The following is an 18,155-nucleotide window of genomic DNA, read 5'->3' as shown; positions in this document are numbered from 1 at the left end:
AAGATCTCTCAGACAGCACTTAAGCTTCATTTAGTCCAATGTAATTTCTTCCAGTTTCCACACAGAACATTAGATTTTCTGTTGAGAACCTGTAGGTAGCAAAAGGGAAGGATCAGAAGATGCCCTCAGTGTATCAGAATCCCAGTTTTCATTGTCTTTCTCTTCCAAACTGAGTGTAGAAAACCCTAGTTTTGATCTTTGAGACTCAACTGACTTTCTTTCCTCTGTTCAAAGGCCTCTCTACAGCTCCTTCAGAACTGGCATCTGCCTTCTTTGTCCTGGCCAAGATATGCACTACTTTATGAGCCACTGAAAGGATCAAAGTGACCCCATATTCAGGGAAGATTTTTATTCTCCATGCACACGTGTGATAAAATCTGGGACTTGATATTTTTTTTATTACTGTTTTGGGTTAACTGCTTTACTGGACGTGTTTGGCTTGTAGGGTAATTGAAGAAAGGCTTCACTCACCAGTTTCTACCTGCCACTCACTGTGATGTGTGTGAGCGGCCCATGCTCATCATCACCTCTTTTGCATACATGTTTCACACAGTGCCCTGAGGTCCTTACTGAAAACGTGTATAAGACACTGTTCCCCCAGATGAAATCCTGCAAGTCCCATTGCCAGGTCTACAGCGGGAAACCTGTGTTGACCAGACCATCCCGGGCACAGCCCCTCATTTCCTGTGGCTATCAAAGAGCTTCCCCTTCTCACCTTCCTCCCATAACTTGTTGCTTTGCCCCAGACCCTAACACCAGCAGGCACCTCCTGCTAACGCAAGGGCTATTCCTTCCAGGACAACAAGTAGGCTGAAGGTAGACCCACACCTCTCCTACCGCTCTCCCCACCCCAGTCTCACCCCCAGCTCTATAATAGAAAACCCAGTGAGGTCACCCTTCCCTCTATGGCCACATCCCCAGTGAGGCAAAAATATCTTCTTCTCCAACCTTCCTTCTCCCAACCCATCTCAATATCCCAGCCTCCAACACCAGCATGCATTCACTGGGAACATAACAGCTAAGTAGAACAGGGAAATAGGCACCCTCACTGAAGACCCCCAAACTCTCTTCTCCCCTCCAAATCCAATCTCCCAGTCTCATCCCTAGTACTGCAATAGAATACCAGCTGCTGCCCCCCCCCACATCTCCTGTGAATTCTACATACCATCCCTACTTATTCACTCTCTTCCCACTTGGTCAGGTCACTCAACCCTAGCCCCCAACTCCAGTAGGCACCGCCTGCTAACCCACAGGTCACACTTGTCAGAAAACTGCTGCAACCTTCTCTTCTATCTCTGTTCCTTCAGGTCCAATCCCCTAGTCTCTACCCCAGCTCTGCAGCAGAACACCCTTGCCAGGTTTCCCTGCCTCTTGCTCTCATCTCCTGTGGATCTCACAGATCTTCCCCTTCTAATCTTCCCTAACTTGTTGCTTTGTCCCAGACCCCAACCTCAGCAGGTACCACTTGCTAAGGGCTGCTTCTCCCAGGGTAACACGTAGGTTAAAGGCAGCCCCACACCTCTCCTACTGCTCCTGAGATCAATCCTCCCAGTCTCTTCCCCAGCCCTGTAGCAGGAAACCTATGGTTCTGTCCCTTTCCTCTGTGACTCCATTCTCAACAGATCACAGAGATCTTCTCTCCCCCAACTCAACCCAGTATCCCAGCCTCTCACACCAGCAGGCATTAACTGTGAACACACTGTATGGCCAGACCAGAAAAACAGGCAACACACAATCATGACACTCTTTAAAAACCAGAGAAGAAACAGAAATGAAGGAACAAGACACCCATCCAACAAAGAAAGACCCAGAAATCAGCTACTCTACCTATAAACATCCCAAACCTAGATGCATAGACGTCAGAATAAAAACACAGCCAAAAACAGCCCCAGCAATGTGTCTCCACTAGAGCCCAGCTGTCCCACCACAGCAGGCCCTGAATATTTCAGCATAGCTGAAACACAAGAAAAAGACCTAAAAACCAACTATATGAAGATCATAGAGGTCCTCAAAGAGGAAATGAATAAATCCCTTAAAGAAACCCAAAAGAAAACACAAACAGCTGAAAGAATCAAAACTCTCCAAGACCTAAATAAGGAAATAGAGTCAGTAAAGTAAACAAAAACTGAGGGAATTCTGGAAATGAATTAGGAATTCGAACAGGAACTACAGAAGCAAACTTCACTAACAGAATACAAGAGATGAAGGAGAGAATTGCAGACATTAAAGATGCCATAGAAGAAATGGAGACAGAAGAAATGGACACATCTGTGAAAGAGAATGTTAAATCTAAAAAACGCCTGACACAAAACATCCAGGAAATATGGGACACTATGAAAAGACCAAACCTAAAAATAATAGGAATAGAGGAAGAAGAAAGCCCTAAAAATATTTTCAACAAATCCTAGAAGAAACATTTCCTAACCAAAAGAAGGAGGTGCCTATAAATGTATGAGAAGTGTACAGATTACCAAATAGACTGGATCAGAACAAAGAAAGAATATTAAAAGCTACAAGGAAGAAGACCAAGTAACATACAAAGGCAGACCTATTAAAATTATACCTGACTTCTCAATGAAGACTCTAAAGCCCAGAAGGGCCTGGGCAGATGTTCTGCAGACTCTGAGACCATAGATGCCAGCCCAGACTGCTGTACCCAACAAACAACAACAGAAAGCTTACAAACTGAACAACTCTCTGCTGAATGAAAAATGGGCCAAGACAGAAATTAAGGAAGAAATGAAAGACTTTCTAGAATTTAATGAAAATGAATATACAACATATTCATACTCACAGGGCCCCAATATAGGGAGATCTAAAAGAGAGGTTGATAGCACTAAGTGCCTACACACACACACACACACAAAAAAAAAAAAAAAATGGAGACCTAGAGTAAAACCAAACACTACTTGTCTTAACAACAACAAAAAAGTATCCACACCGTGACTCCTAAAGACATTCTGCTATATTCATAAATCAGTGCCTTATCCAGTCATCAGAGAGGCTTCCTCTGGCAGCAGATGAGAACAGATCCAGAAATTTACAGTCAGGCTTTATTTAGAGAGAATCTAAATGGGAGGTCTTCATTAAGTCCCTTCCCTCAGAGCTCAGAGAATCCTGTGGAAGAGCAGGCAGAAAGATTATAAGAGCCAGAGCAGGTGGGAGACACCAGAGAAGGAGACCCTCTGAATCAACTAAGCAAGGCTTGTAGGAACTCACAGAGACTGTAGCAGCAAGCTTAGGATCTGCATGGGTCGACACCAGGTCCTCTCTCTCTCTCTCTGTGTGTGTGTGTGTGTGTGTGTGTGTGTGTGTGTGTGTGTGTATAATAGCTATTAGCTTAGTATTTTTAAGGGACTCCTAAATGTGAGAACAAGTGGGTCTCTGACTCATGTGTCTGCTCTTGCAGCTCTTTGGCTCCTGTTGGGTTGCTGAGTTCCACTTCACTATGATAGTTTTTGATTAGTTTTATTATATTTTACTTTGTCATGATTAAAAATTAAATGTGTGTACGCTCCTGTAGGTATTTAAACAGCCATAAACTAAAACACATGTTTATGAGTTACCAGGATCCACAAGAATCAAGGAAGCTACAAGGAGGAACTTATTTAATTGAAAATATATCTTTAATTGTCCATACTTTAGACAGTATTCTACTTTATAAAGGATATTGATTTTTTTCTTTTTTATTGTGAGTGAGATGCACAGAGGGTCTGTTGAATTGGTCTATGTCCAGGCACTCGCATACCTTCTAACCAGTCTTCCTGGCATTTTCCTAGAACATCGGAACAAAAAATATCTCAGCTGACTCAGATTACCCTACATCTGAATCCTGATTTTAGAAATAGGAAGACCATTTGTTTGCTAGTACAACTGCACAGTGGTCTGTTTGCTAATTTCTAATCCTTCCCACACCAGAAGCTGCTTCCGTCAGCCAGCAATCCTCAGGTACCAAACTAATTGGGCAAAATTTTTTCCCCCAAATCTCTTTTCTGGAATCCTTCTATCTTCTGCGTGAGTGGATATGCAGATCAGGGGCAGAACTTGGCCTCCATCAGCAGCCCTCATAAAGAGATCAGCTAGCCAACTGGGAAGCTCTCTAATTGGAGGTTTATGGTAATAAGAATACTCCCCACCTGCAAGGCAGCTCTCAGCACTTGGAGCCTGCAGGAGGAATGAAAGCCAGGTTGATAGACAGCTAGTCCCTGTCCAGCCTCACCTGTGTTAGAGAGGCCCAAGGTCAGCAGACTGGCGACGCCAGGCTCCGAATCAATGTCTATTGCAATCAGCACTGTTCCATGACGGTGCCAACTCACCTGTGCTTCTGCATTCCTGGCACTTTGGCTCAGTAGCTTTCTCCAAGTAACAGTGCTGAAGAGAAAAGGAAGGGAAGAAAAGAGAGGAAAAGAAAAGAAAGGTCTATGTAAGACACGAGGATGTAGCTTTTGAAATCACGTGGGGTTTGAGTATGTGTGTGTGTGTGGGGGGGGGTTCTCAGGCCTAGAGAAAAGGTAAGAGTGAGCGATCTTCAGACACTTGAAAGGAAGGATTCAAGTCAGAATTCTTAAACCATTCCTGTCAGTCAATCGCTGAGAATCAGTCAGGGAGGCTGAGGCTAAGTTCTGCTGGGTTTGAATACAAAGTAGTCTTTAGTTTTCTAAATACTAATACTTCTTTCAACACCTCTGTCTCTAATTCTTTTCAACTGGGTAGCAAATTCCACAACTTCACAATCACTTCAAGTTATTAAGATCAAACTGGTCTGCTCTAAAACTCCATTGCTATTCCCTCTTGTCTTGCTGTAAGCTTTTAAGGGAGGCCCTGAGAGATAATATTCCCATTTCTTTGAAGGCACGCTTTCAAATTCAATTGTTGCCCATGTATTCTGTCCTCATGAATGCTTTGGGTGAAAAAATAGTATAAAGGGACTTGGGGGAGGGGTAGTTCGCTAGAGATCCCAGGAGTCTCTCTATAAGTTGTTCTTTGTCTCTTCATGGTTGCATATCATTGCCATTAGATGGCAAATTTAGATATAGATGGACATTTATATATAGATGGTAGATATGGTTTCCATGGGCCAAAATCCAAGCCTAACCTTGAACTTCTGATGATAGAATACAGCTGTCCTTTCTGAACTCTGACAGTTGTCCATGCCCTGAATGTTGTTCTGTTGGATCTTAGCTTTGACTTCCTTAGACCTCCCTAGGCAGCTCTACCAATCCCATCATATTTGTTTTTCCCAATGAGTTCGTTCCCTGCTAGTGCTCCACTAAATATCCATTTTTAAAGGCTAGATTCTTTGAGTGTTGCTGTGGAAAGACAAGAGAACTTCTGAGTGGGAGAGCCAAATACAGGTCCTTAAGTCACAGGGAGGAGGTCCCTAAAGAGAAAAGTAGGATCCCCTCCTTTCCTCTCTCCTCTTTCTCTTTCCTATTTCTCTCTGCATCCGTCTATTTCTCCTGCTCTCTCTGTTCACCTCTCCATCTTCACTCCCCTTCTCTTTTTCTTCTTTCTCCACATTTTTCCTGTTTTTGTTACCCTTTCCCCATCTTTTTAACTCTACCACTATCCTTTCTTCCCTTCCTCTTTCTGTCTCTCCTTTCTCTCCGTCTTATCTCTGTGCTGCCTCTTGTCTTCTTTCACGCTGTATTTCTTATCCCTTCTATCTGTTTCTCTCATTTTCTCTCCTCCTCTCTCTTTTTCTGTCGACACCACTCTCTCCTTACTGTCTGATGAGATGGGTAGTTTCTTCTTTCCTGCTCCCCACCACTATTGTTACCCCTTACCAGGAGCAATGAACTTATCTGATTTTGGCCTAAAATCTCCACATATATAGTCTCTCTCTCTCTCTCTCTCTCTCTCTCTCTCTCTCTCTCTCTCTCTCTCTCTCGGTATGACCTCAGTTGCACAATGACCACAATCACCCTAGGTAGCCTGGAAACCACAAAGTTGGCCCTAACTCACAGACACCATCCTGTCTAAGCCTCCCAAGTTGCTAGGGTCACGACACCTGACCCTTTTTCTCCTATGAGTTAATGGCCTCACATATTTTGTTGTAGTAACTGGAATCTCACAGACATGATTCCCTGCAGCATCAGCCTCAGAAAACATAGAGGAATTGTTCTTTAATGCTCCAGGGTCAAAAGTGGAATGATACCCTTTACCTCTTTGATCTCTCTCCTCTTTGGATTTCTCCAGAATCAAAGAGGGTTCAATGGATCTGTGATCACATATGCCTTCTGTTTCCAGGTTCAGTGTGTAACATTCTGCGAAGATCTACTTCCCCAGTCAACTCCTCCAACTCTGCTGTCCAGCATTGCCAATGTGACCAAATGAGTCTCAAGAACACAGAGGATGCTTTTTTACACCTTCATTTCTGTCCCAACATACTAGTGCAGCAGATATTGCCTGACGAATAACTGAATCAAGAGCTCTTCAGACTTTCTTTGTTAATAGGATGTAAAAGAATCCCCCTATAGAGTCCTGGGAGAGACTGACCTAGGCACTCTACATATATGTTACAGTTGTGTAGCTTGGTCTTCTTGTGGGACTCCTAACAGCAGGAACAGGGGCTATTCCTGACTCTTTTACTGGCTTTGGGGACCATACTCCTCGTACTGGGTCACCTTGTCCAGCCTTATTACATGGGGAGGTGCTTACTGCACCTCTTACTGCAGATTTACTTAGTCTTACTGCAACTTGATATACCATGCTTTATTGATACTCATAGGAGACCTGTCCTTTCCTGGATGAAGACAGAGGAGGAAGGGATTGGGGGAGAATGAGGGAGAGGGACTGGGGCGGGAAGGCTACAGCTGAGATGTAAAATAATTAGATGAAGAGAGAGAGAGAGAGAGAGAGAGAGAGAGAGAGAGAGAGAGAGAGAGAGAGAGATATTCCTCTAATATTATTTTAAAGAAAGACAGACATGAAGATATTAATTGGGAATATATTATTTCTCTATAGTGAAGGAAAGCTGCTACCATTTAAGTTTGAGATCGACAGGCTGAATGTGAAGTGTGCAGAAGTGTGGACAAAAGTTATTCCTAATACCAGGAGGGGAAACAAATCAAGTGAGAAAGTATATACATTCATAAGGGTTTCTAGATGTCACACCTAGGCAAGCAATGCTATATAAAATATTTAGCAGTCCTAATGCTGGCTGAGGAAATTTATGGAGTCTGAAGTGCCTGTCTTAAATCATATCCACTCTTTAGCCAGGCTTCCATGAGGACTCAGCTATGCTTCTTTGTTTCCGTGAGTTTTGTGCAGTGGCTAAAACTATAAAGAAATGAGGATTACCCGGGGTGGAAAGATATTAAACACAGAGAAGATTGTGGCCCTAAGCAGATGTGTGCAAGCTGCTGTCAGCTGGAGGTGCTTGTTTTTATGTCAAGCTTGTTTTATGAAAAGAAGTATATATTATTGCTTTAGTCATTTATATTCTATTTTTCCATTTATCTTTCCAATGAATATTTTCTCAACAATTCTTAGAGTGCAAGGAAGACGCTGGAAGCCATGAGGGATGACAGTTTTAGGAACAATATTTTCCAGCCTTCAAAAATCTCTCTTTGCATTTGGGAAAATATATCTTACATGTAGACAACTAATATACTTGAGTATTGTAATATAGATGCTTAATTAATTGAATTAATGACTCCAGTTAAAAGAGTAAGTTTTATTTTATTTAAGATGACCTCTTTTTTTCCATCTATTAACAAAAACAACAAAAAAACTATCTAGTCCATCTCTACCCTGTTCTCCTCTGGGTTCTGAGAGTATGGACTAACATATGCCTAGTGTGTGTGCATACACACACACACACACAGGTATAACCAGTGCATAGATAGAAAGAAGTATAGATAGATAGAGACAGGTAGATATGTAGGTAATAGATAGATAGATTTTTTTTTTTCCAGACAGAGGTCTCACAGGTAACAGAGACTGGCCTACCTAGAAATTATTATGTAGCTCACAACAACTTTTTATTTTATTTTATTTTACAATACAATTCAGTTCTACATATCAGCCACAGATTCCCTTGTTCTCCCCACACCCGTCCCTCTCCCCTTCCCCCCAGGCCACCCCCCATTCCCACCTCCTCCAGGGCAAAGCCTCCCCTGAGGACTGAGATGATCATGGTAGACTCAGTCCAGGCAGGTCCAGTCCTCTCCTCCCAGGCCGAGCCAAGCGACCCTGCATAAGCTCCAGGTTTCAAACAGCCAACTCATGCAATGAGCACAGGACCCTGTCCCACTGCCTGGATGCCTTCCAAACAGAACAAGCCAATCAACTATCTCACCCATTCAGAGGGCCTAATCCAGTTGGGGGCCCCTCAGCCATTGGTTCATAGTTCATATGTTTCCATTCGTTTGGCTACTTGTCCCTGTGCTTTATCCAACCTTGGTTTCAACAATTCTCGCTCATATAAACCCTCCTCTTTCTCTATAATTAGACTCCCGGAGCTCCACCTGGCGCCTAGCCTTGGATCTCTGCATCCAGATCCCTCAGTTGTTGGAGGGGTTTCTAGCACGACAATTAGGGTGTTTGGCCATCCCATCACCAGAGTAGGTCAGTTCGGGCTGTCTCTCGACCATTGCCAGCAGTCTATTGTGGGGGTATCTTTGTGGATTTCTGTGGGCCTCTCTAGTACTTTGCTTCTTCAGAACAATTTTTAATACCTGCTACACCTACCTCATGTTGGAATTAAGGTATTCACCAACACACCCATTTTACATGATTTGTGGGACTGAACCCAGAGTTTCACAAATGCAAGTCAAGCACTGTACTTATTATCTTGTTCTCAATTTTTTTTTATTACATTTAAAGTAATTATTACGATGTAGCCTTTCTTTAGGCAGGGAGGCTTTGTGATTTTCAGAAATTCCACTCTAGGGAAAAAGGTTATTAATGATTTGATGGTTAATCTTAATTGTCCACTTAATAAGACTGAAAATCACCAGGAAAATGAGACATTGAGCATGCCTGTGGCTGATTATCTTGATTAGATTAATTGGTATGGGAAGATCTGCCCACTGTTGGAAGTACACTATCCCTGGCACAATGTCATGACATGAACTATATAAGAAGGAAGAAGAGAGCTGGCCAACACTCATTGTTATCTCTTTGCTTGTCAATGCCCTGTCAGTGGCCTCAAGCTCCTGTTGCTTTGACTTCCTTGCAATGACGGGCTACAACTTTGAATTATAAACTAAAATAAATCTTTCTTGCTGTGGATATCTTTCTGTATAAATAAAATGCTGATTGGCCAGTAGTCAGGCATGAAGTATAGGTGGGACAAGCAGAGAGGAGAATTCTGGGAAGTGGAAGGCTGAGGCAGGGAGATACTGCCAGCCGCCGCCATGACAAGCAACATGTAAAGATGCCAGTGGGCCACGAGCCATGTGTCAAGGTATAGATTAATAGAAATGGGTTAATTAAAGACAGAAGAACTAGATAGCAAGAAGCCTGCCATGGCCGTACATTTTGTAAGCAATATAAGTCTCTGTGTGTTTACTTGGTTGGGTCTGAGTGGCTGTGGGACTGGAGGGTGAAAGAGATTTGTCCTGACCATGGGCCAGGCAGGACCAGAAAAACTCTAGCTACACTTTCTTGCCAAGTTACTTTTTTTTTTCTGAAGTCTTTTACCATGGCAATGGAAAAGTAGCAAAGACAAACAGATAAGAAATAGTGTAGTTTAAATGCTGACAAGGTCCTTGAGGAGGGGAACTACACAGAAGATGGACAGGCAATTAGGATGGGAGTTATTTTATGTGAGGACTCTAGGAAATCCCACTCAGAAGGTACCTCATCCAAGAGAAGCAGTCCTCACACAGGTGTTTCAGAAGGACAAGGAGATGGAAGGGGCCACCCAGAGTTAAGCTGCCCAGGCAGGAGGTCTGATGGTGGCCCTAGGCCGGCTAGAGGTTTGGCCCAAAGTGGCCTGTAGACTAGAGGAATAAACTGTATTTGATTTCAGTGTACTATGACTGGAAAGGCATCTGTAAACTTCACTCTACCGTCATCTCAGGGATCAATTAGAGAAAACAAAGCAAAGAAACAGGAAACCTCCTTGTGGTTTTGTGAGTGACACTGGCTGTTTGGGTAGAAGTGACTGTGAAGCCTCTAGAATAGGAAACATTGGCAGTTTGTGTTGATTTATCTCAGATGTTCCTTACAGTGAAGAGAAGACAGTGAACAGATGGTTGTTGCAAGGTAGTATTCAGGAAGATCTTTTCTACTGAGTCAGATGGGGTTGTTGGTGTTGGAACACACACTCACGCACGCACGCACGCACACATGCACACAAAGGGAAATTATTTTGATTTCTTTCACTTCACAGTGAATCCTCTGGATGCCCGATGATTCCACATCCAGGCAGCATGAGGTTCTCAGCTGCACATGTATGTTCAGATTGGGCAACAAGACTCAACCTGCACTGGTTTTGTATTGTCCTACACGAAAGGTGATAATCACCTGGTGGGCCAGACCCTAGGCAGCACTGGATCCTTCAGGGAGTCCCAAGGAGAGAAATAAGAACAAACACAGTATGTATTCACTCTTCTTTCCTTGTAAACTGGAGGGACTTCAGCTAATGCTCCACAAAAACTGTCTTAATATACAGTTACTACAGAGCTTCAGATTCCTGACAGATTAAGTACTATTAAATCACCTTCCTGTGAGAGTGCTGACAAGTTGAAAGATGAATTAGTTCAGGCCATCTTCTTCCGGTCTTCAGCTCCTTTCAGACCTGCCTCCTCCCACCAAGGGAAAGAAAGACGAATAAAAGAAACAGGAACTGGAAATTATGACCCTCTAAATGTCTCCAGGATGGAGGACATGAGAGATAGCATTGCCTTGTCGTGGGAGGTAGATGGGTTTTTATCACCTTGAAGGGTGTGGTGGACTATGATCCATAATGTCCCATTTTGCCCTTTAGGAAGAATTTTCCAGCTGATAGACTCAACAGCCATATCCCGTCTTCCCCAATGCCCAGAAACGGAGGGCAGGATAAGGACAGTGAGTGGACTAAATATTTCTGCACACAGGCACAAGAGCATATGAGAATTTCTGTTCTATGTGCTTTGATAGGGGAAGCTAACCTCAATATTTATAGAGCATACTGCTACTCTCATAAATTTAAGTTGGAAGATTCTGATAAAAATGTATACCTACATCCTATACCATCCATTACACACTGAGGATGTTTGGCATAGAGTTCCTGTGTGTGTGACCCTGGAAGTGAAGTGTGGTGGGGCAGCACTGATGATGCAATTTGAAAACAGTGGCAGCATTTATTTTTCTGCTTTTTTACTTTGCATGAAGAACACATTTATAGAAAAATCTCACATAGGAAAAGATGAAAGCTAGTCTGGGAAAATGAGAACATTATCTTCTCCAATGACAAGTTTGAAATTTCTCCCCTACCCAGGTATAAATGATATACAATTCTAGGTTTGTCTGTAACAGACCTATCTCACAGTCAGTAGATTAACTTTGTGTGAGTCTGGGAGTGGCTGTGCTGACACCCCGGGCCTTGGCCAACAGCTTAGCTGTAGCTGTACTGAGTAGGTAGTAGCCCCAGGCCCATGTCAGCCTTGAAGATACGGTCCCATATTGGTCATCTTTCTTCCAGGTCATTGTCCATCCTTAAGAAAGCTACATGAACATACTTGAAAACAGTAAAACAAACACAGGAGTGAATGTTTGAAACTGCCTTTTGTGGCTTTTCTTAAAAAGTGTTAATGGCTGCAGTTTGCTGTTTAAAAGCTGTTTTAACACTAGACTTATACAGAATTGGATGGGCAGCCCGGCCTTGCACTCTGATTTCCAATATATAACTCTGCAATGGAGACATGCTAGAAGGTTCCAGATAACAAGTTTTCAAGCCAAAGGAAAGGAACTGTATATTTTGTCTATCCTCCTCTACCCTGTGCTGGCCGGTATTAGCTGTTCCCACTGAGGAGTTTTCAGAATCTCACAACCTAACCCCAGGGATACAGCACCAGTGGCAAGTGTTTCTGAACTCTAGTTTCTCTGAGCTCCCAAAGGTGACACCTATTTATATCAGACACAAAGAAACTGCAGAGATATTATCATTTCTTGGATATGTTCATGTACTTTCTATAACTGAACATGTATGGTACCAAGTGATCACATTTAATTCTTGCCAGCAGACCACAACCCTATGAGACAGATAGCAATGCAGTAGATGGATAAGGATCCATAGTTAACTGTTAGAAGAGCAAAGTAGCTTGAGGATCATGGCTGGAAATAACAATGTAGGACCTGAATCCGATCCTTCTCATTCTTCAATCACTCTCAGCTGAACTGTTGATTCACATTCTCTGGCATTACAGTAAGGCATTGTAAGACTGCCACACTTATTTGGACAAGTTCCTTTTTAATTCTAGAAGACTTATTAATAAAATAAGAGATGAGATTGTTTTTGGATATCTCTCCAAGGAAAGACCACAAGTAATTGTCCACAAAGCTTAACTATGACTGTAAGTCATATTTCTTTCTTGTAAAGCATGGCTTTAGACTAGAAGATAATCAAGAAGTAGACCTAACTTATATTTTAAACAGAAAAAAATTTACTTATCCATTGTCATGTTAACCAACTCTTGGATATATCTCAGAACCATTAAATAAACTGGAGATGAAATAAAAGAAGAATACAAAAAGATTAAGAGATGTGCTGCAACTTAGAAAGTCTAGGTCATGGTAGTCAGTGCCTAGAGATTTCTTCACTTTCTACTTTGACCTTGAGTGGGCTCTGTGGAGCATCTCCTCTGAACCCAAGTGAATGCGATTAAATCGATGTTCTAGAAGACATGTAAAATCAGCGTTCCTGGGATTCTGATTGGATAAAGACTTCTAAGGATCCTCCAGCTCTACTTCCAGCTTTAACGTCCGTGAGCATCTGGTCTCAAGGCCCCTTGTTATGACACACCCTTGAGGAAGCGAATACTTCCTTTAGGATCCCTGAAGTACTCACTCTGTGGCAATGCTTCATAGTTTTCCATTTGAATCATGCCAAGGCAGAACAAGCAAATCGCTATGTTCTGTGGATGGTTCTTGCTTTACACATACATGACTGTTGTATTCCATTACTCAGTTTCTTCTATCAGAAACACTATGTTCTTGGGCCTTTTCACAACTCCTACAGAAGTTGGAAATCTAGCACTCTCTCAGAAGCATCAGCATGAAACTATTCTCTGGATAGTCCCTGATGTCCACCTTCTTAACAGATCTGTGTCTGTAATCATGTTAGTCTTTTGGCCTAGGGTCTCCTTCCTCTTTCTCTCCTTCTCCTCCCCCACCCCATCTCTCTCCTCTTTTTCTCTCTCTTCCTTCTCTGCATGACTTTCTTTCTTTCCTTCCTTCCTTCCTTCCTCCCTCCCTCCCTTCCTTCCTTCCTGTCTTATTTTCTTTCTTTCTTTCTTTCTTTCTTTCTTTCTTTCTTTCTTTCTTTCTTTCTTTCTTTCTTTCTTTCTTTCTTTCTTCCTTTTGTTTTTCTTTCTTTAGTATTAAAGGTTGAACCCAGGACATTTTGTGAATCTAGGTACGATCCTGTTGATCTACAAGGTTCAAATAATTACACCAGATCCCAAGAGGACCAAGAACTGGGCCCACCAAATCACAGTATTAACCATCACTAAGCTTAACAACATTAAGCACTCCATCACTGACATTTTTGGGAAAAGTGCTACATCTCTGATTAGTAAACAGACAGGCAGATTATATCATTTATTTAGAAGTAGCATATTGTAGTGGGGAGATTATAATACATTTAAAGTCTAATTGATCAAATTTTACATCCTTGAGAGCTCACATTATTCTCTAAGTGAAAAATACTTTCTCATATGCAAACTCATCTAAGATTTCATTTTTATGACTCCTGTCCTTTGAATACTACCTCAAAGTGCAATCTTCCTTTAAGTCCTACCCATCTACCTTCTCCCAAACACTTCCATCATCATATATTCATTCATTCAGCAAATATTTATGTATAACATTCACTTACAATTATTCTTTTATTGAAATATTGTTTCTCCTCATTTGTACTCTAAACAACCGTGGAGTGATGAGTATTAGCCATGAAACCTACCTATGTCTTTTTGTTGTAATAGGAATAAAATCACTGTTTGTTTTGTCTGGGGAGCAACTTTTATCTTAAATACACATCTGATGCTCAGTCCCTGGTAGTTTCTTTGAAATGGACAAACACCCGTCCATTTTCACCTGAAGTCCCTCTCTGTAGGGTGCTGTAGCTTACTTGCTTCCTTTAAAATTATTTAGTGTTTTGTCCAAATGCTCAAAACTGAATGGCTAATAACCTTTTCACATTATATTTTTATTTCTGTGTCACACAACATGATGTTTGTGGAATCAGTTTACAACAATAGCATATAAACGCAAATGTCTGGGGTTAATACTGTGATTTGGTGGGCCCAGTTCTTGGTCCTCTTGGGATCTGGTGTAATTATTTGAACCTTATAGATCAACAGGATCGTACCTAGATTCACTTCCCTTGAACAGCATAATAGTCTGTCTAGCTTACATTCTCAAGTTTCCTGGTTAACAAATGTGCACTTTCACCTGAGTGAGTGTCTTGCTCTGGGACACTACACATCTAAATATTTAATAGGATTGCTTTATATATTCTTTTGGCAATGTTTCTGATATGTGATTTGGCTTTTGCCTAGTGAGTCCCTAGCTTTTCATCTTTTGGTGTATATATTGGCTGCAGAACGCCTGGGCAGCAAGAATAGTGGAGTTGCTGAGGCGTCGAATGCAATCAGAATACTATTTAGAAAAGCTGGCTGAGCAGTTGAGCCTTACACATATCTCTTATTACACTGTATGGTTGTGATACATTATTTTTGCTCCACAAGGTCACTTAGCCCTGAGTAGGACTTGTGGTCCACTGATAGCACAGGGGAGTGATGGCCCTTTCAGGGGTTAGGATTGGCTCCAAAGAATGATTCTCCAAAAGTCCAGGTGGCCAACTCTGAGTTCTGGTATCCTCTATGCTCTCTTCTCTTTCCTGTAATTGGTGTGTGAAGTTGTTTAGAGTATGCAGTAGATACTTTTACCAAAAGTTTCTTTTTATGATCAGGGAATTGTGGTTGGAGAGAAAGTCCTAAGGAGATAACATTCACTACTACTTAGGTAATGAATCTGTACACATTCTTGTCCATAGAGCAAGGTTTCTTCTTGTTTCTGGTCTATGCTCTTCCGATTGGTTCTCCTCCTGGCTGTCTCCTTCACACACACAGAATCCTACTCTGATATAGTTACACATTCTTGGTGCTTGATTCTCTGCCTGAAGAAACAAGGAACATGAATTCTTTTCTGACCAATTCACCTTGCTTTTGTTTATCCAGTTCTACTATGCAGCAGGTACCCTTTATGGTTGCTAACAGGAAGTCATATTCTGGTGTAGATAAGCAGACAGGATTCAGCAGATAAATAAATGTGGAGTGGAATGTTAAGTCATGAAGAATGTTGTGATGCAAACTACAATGTAAACCGAGGACAATTTAGGTTGAAAGGGAAGGGGAGGGCCTCTTCGAAAGAGCACGGACCAGAGACCTGGGTAAACAGTGAAGGTCAGGAGAGAGAAGCACAGGAAAAGGTTGAAGTCACAGTGAGCTTGTTATGTTCCCAGAAGTTGGAGACCATTGGATGGGGGTGCAGTATAAGACCATCTACACCTTTCTAGAGTAGAACCTTAAGTGGGTTGCTTTGTCCACTTGCAGTAGAAATCTGAGGGAATTTAGATATATAGATGACACACTGACACACCTTACTGCACACACAAGTGGACTGGTGAAACCACTCACCGGGTAAAGGTACTTGCTGATGAACTGAGTTTAATTCCCAAAATCCACATGGTAGAAGGAGAGAATTGAACCACCAACAAGTTGTTTTCTGACCTCTACTTGTACACACACACACACACACACACACACACACACACACACACACACAAAATAAATTTAAAGAAATCACTTGCTGCTTCAATTTTTCTTTTAGTGTCCCATCTGACTCTTCCTCATCACTAGATGATATAATTTATTGGACCTTGGTGGAGTGGAACTGTGGGAATGTTTCAACATCTTACCACTGTGTTCATCATTAGGTTCTTGAAGGGAGAAGGAGATGAGATGCTCCATAGGTCAGGATGAAATTTAAATTTGTCAGGAAAGAAAGGGGTGATAGGGGAGATTTTTAAGGTTCTGGGAAGGACTTCTTTCTTAACTAGAGTAGTGGGATCTTAGACACTTTTCACTTGAAGTGTTGCCTTAGTCAGTGTTCTGTCATTGTGAAGAGACACCATGACCATGGCAACTCTTTTTTTTCTTTATTAAGAAATTTTTTATTCATTTTATATACCAACCACAGATCGCCCTCTCATCTCTCCTCCTGCTCCCTCCCCCAGCCTTTTCTCCCCAACTCACCCCCTACCCCTCCTCTGAAAAGATAAGGCCTCCCATGGGGAGTCAGCAAAGCCTGGTATGTTCAGTTGAGGCAGGTCCAAGCCCCTCTCCCTGCATCAATGTTGTGCAAAGTGTTCCACCATAGCTAATGGGCTCCAAAACGCCAGCTCATGCACCAGGAATAGATCCTGATCCCACTGCCAGGGGCCCCTCAAACAGACCAAGCTACACAATGGTCTGACTTATGCAGAGGGCCTAGTCCAGTCCCATGCAGGCTCCACGGCTGTCATTCTAGAGTTCTTAAGTTCCCACTTGCTGGGTTCAGTTGTCTCTGTAGATTTCCCCATCATGATCTTGATGTCTCTTCCTCATAGAATCCCTCTTCCCTCTCTTTGACTGGACTCCTGGAGCTTGGCCTGGTGCTTGGCTATGGATCTCTGCATCTGCTTTCATCAGTTGGATGAAGGCTCTATGATGACAGGGTATTCACCAATCTTATTACCAAGGTGGGCCAGTTCAGGCACCCCCTCCACTACTGTTAGTAATCTAAGCTGTGGTCATCCTTGTGGACTTTTGGGAACTTCCCTAGCACCAGGTTTCTCCCTATCCCTGTGATGTCTCCCTCTATCAAGATATCTCCCTCATTGCTCTCCCATTCTATTTCTGTTCCATCTCAATCATCCCATTTCCTTATGTTCTCATCCTCCATCTTCTACCTGCCACTGTTCCCCCTCACCCCTAATTTACTTAGGAGATCTCATCTATTCCCCTTCCCAGGGCTATCCATGCATCCCTCTGAGGGTCATCCTTGTTAGCTAACTTCTCTGGAGCTGTGGATTGTAGTCTAGTTATCCTTTGCTTTACATCTAGTATCTACTTATGAATGAGTACATACCATGTTTGTCTTTCTGAATCTGGTTACCTCACTCAGGATAATATTTTCTAGTTCAATCCATTTGCATGCAAATTTCATTTTTCACTGCTGAGTAGTATGCCATTGTGTATATGTAGCACATTTTCTTTATTCAGTCTTAGGTTGAGGGGCATCTAGGTTGTTTCCAGGATCTGATTATTATGAATAATGTTGCTATGAACATAGTTGAGCAAGTGTCCTTGTAGTATTATTGAAGATTCCTTGGATATACACCCAAAAGTGTTATCACTGGGTCTTGAGGTAGATTGATTCCTGATTTTCCAAGAAATTGCCATACTGATTTCTTTTTTTTATTCTTTTATTTTATAATTTAATTTAATTCTACATATCAGCCAAGGATTCCCTTGTTCTCCCCCCCACCCGCCTTCCCCCCAGCCAACCCCCCATTCCAATCTCTTCCAGGGCAAAGACTCCCCTGAGTTCAACCTGGTAGATTCAGTCCAGGCAGGTCTGGTCCCCTCCTCCCAGACTGAGCCAAGGGTCCCTGTATAAGCCCCAGGTTTCAAACAGCCAACTCATGCACTGAGCACAGGACCTGGTCCCCCTGCCTGGATGCCTCCCAAACAGAACAAGCCAATCAACTGTCTCACCCATTCAGAGGGCCTGATCCAGTTGGGGGCTCCTCAGTTATTGGTTCATAGTTCATGTGTTTCTATTCATTTGGCTCTTTGTCCCTGTGCTTTATCCAACCTTGGTCTCAACAATTCTCGCTCATACAAAGCCTCCTCTTTCTTGCCAATTGGACTCCTGGAGCTCCACCTGGGGCCTGGCTG

The sequence above is a fragment of the Peromyscus leucopus genome, chromosome 19 (genome assembly GCF_004664715.2).
Source record: "Peromyscus leucopus breed LL Stock chromosome 19, UCI_PerLeu_2.1, whole genome shotgun sequence".
In the NCBI taxonomy this organism is placed as follows: domain Eukaryota; kingdom Metazoa; phylum Chordata; class Mammalia; order Rodentia; family Cricetidae; genus Peromyscus; species Peromyscus leucopus.
The sequence above is the reverse complement of the archived record's forward strand: the minus strand, read 5'-3'. Positions refer to the sequence as shown.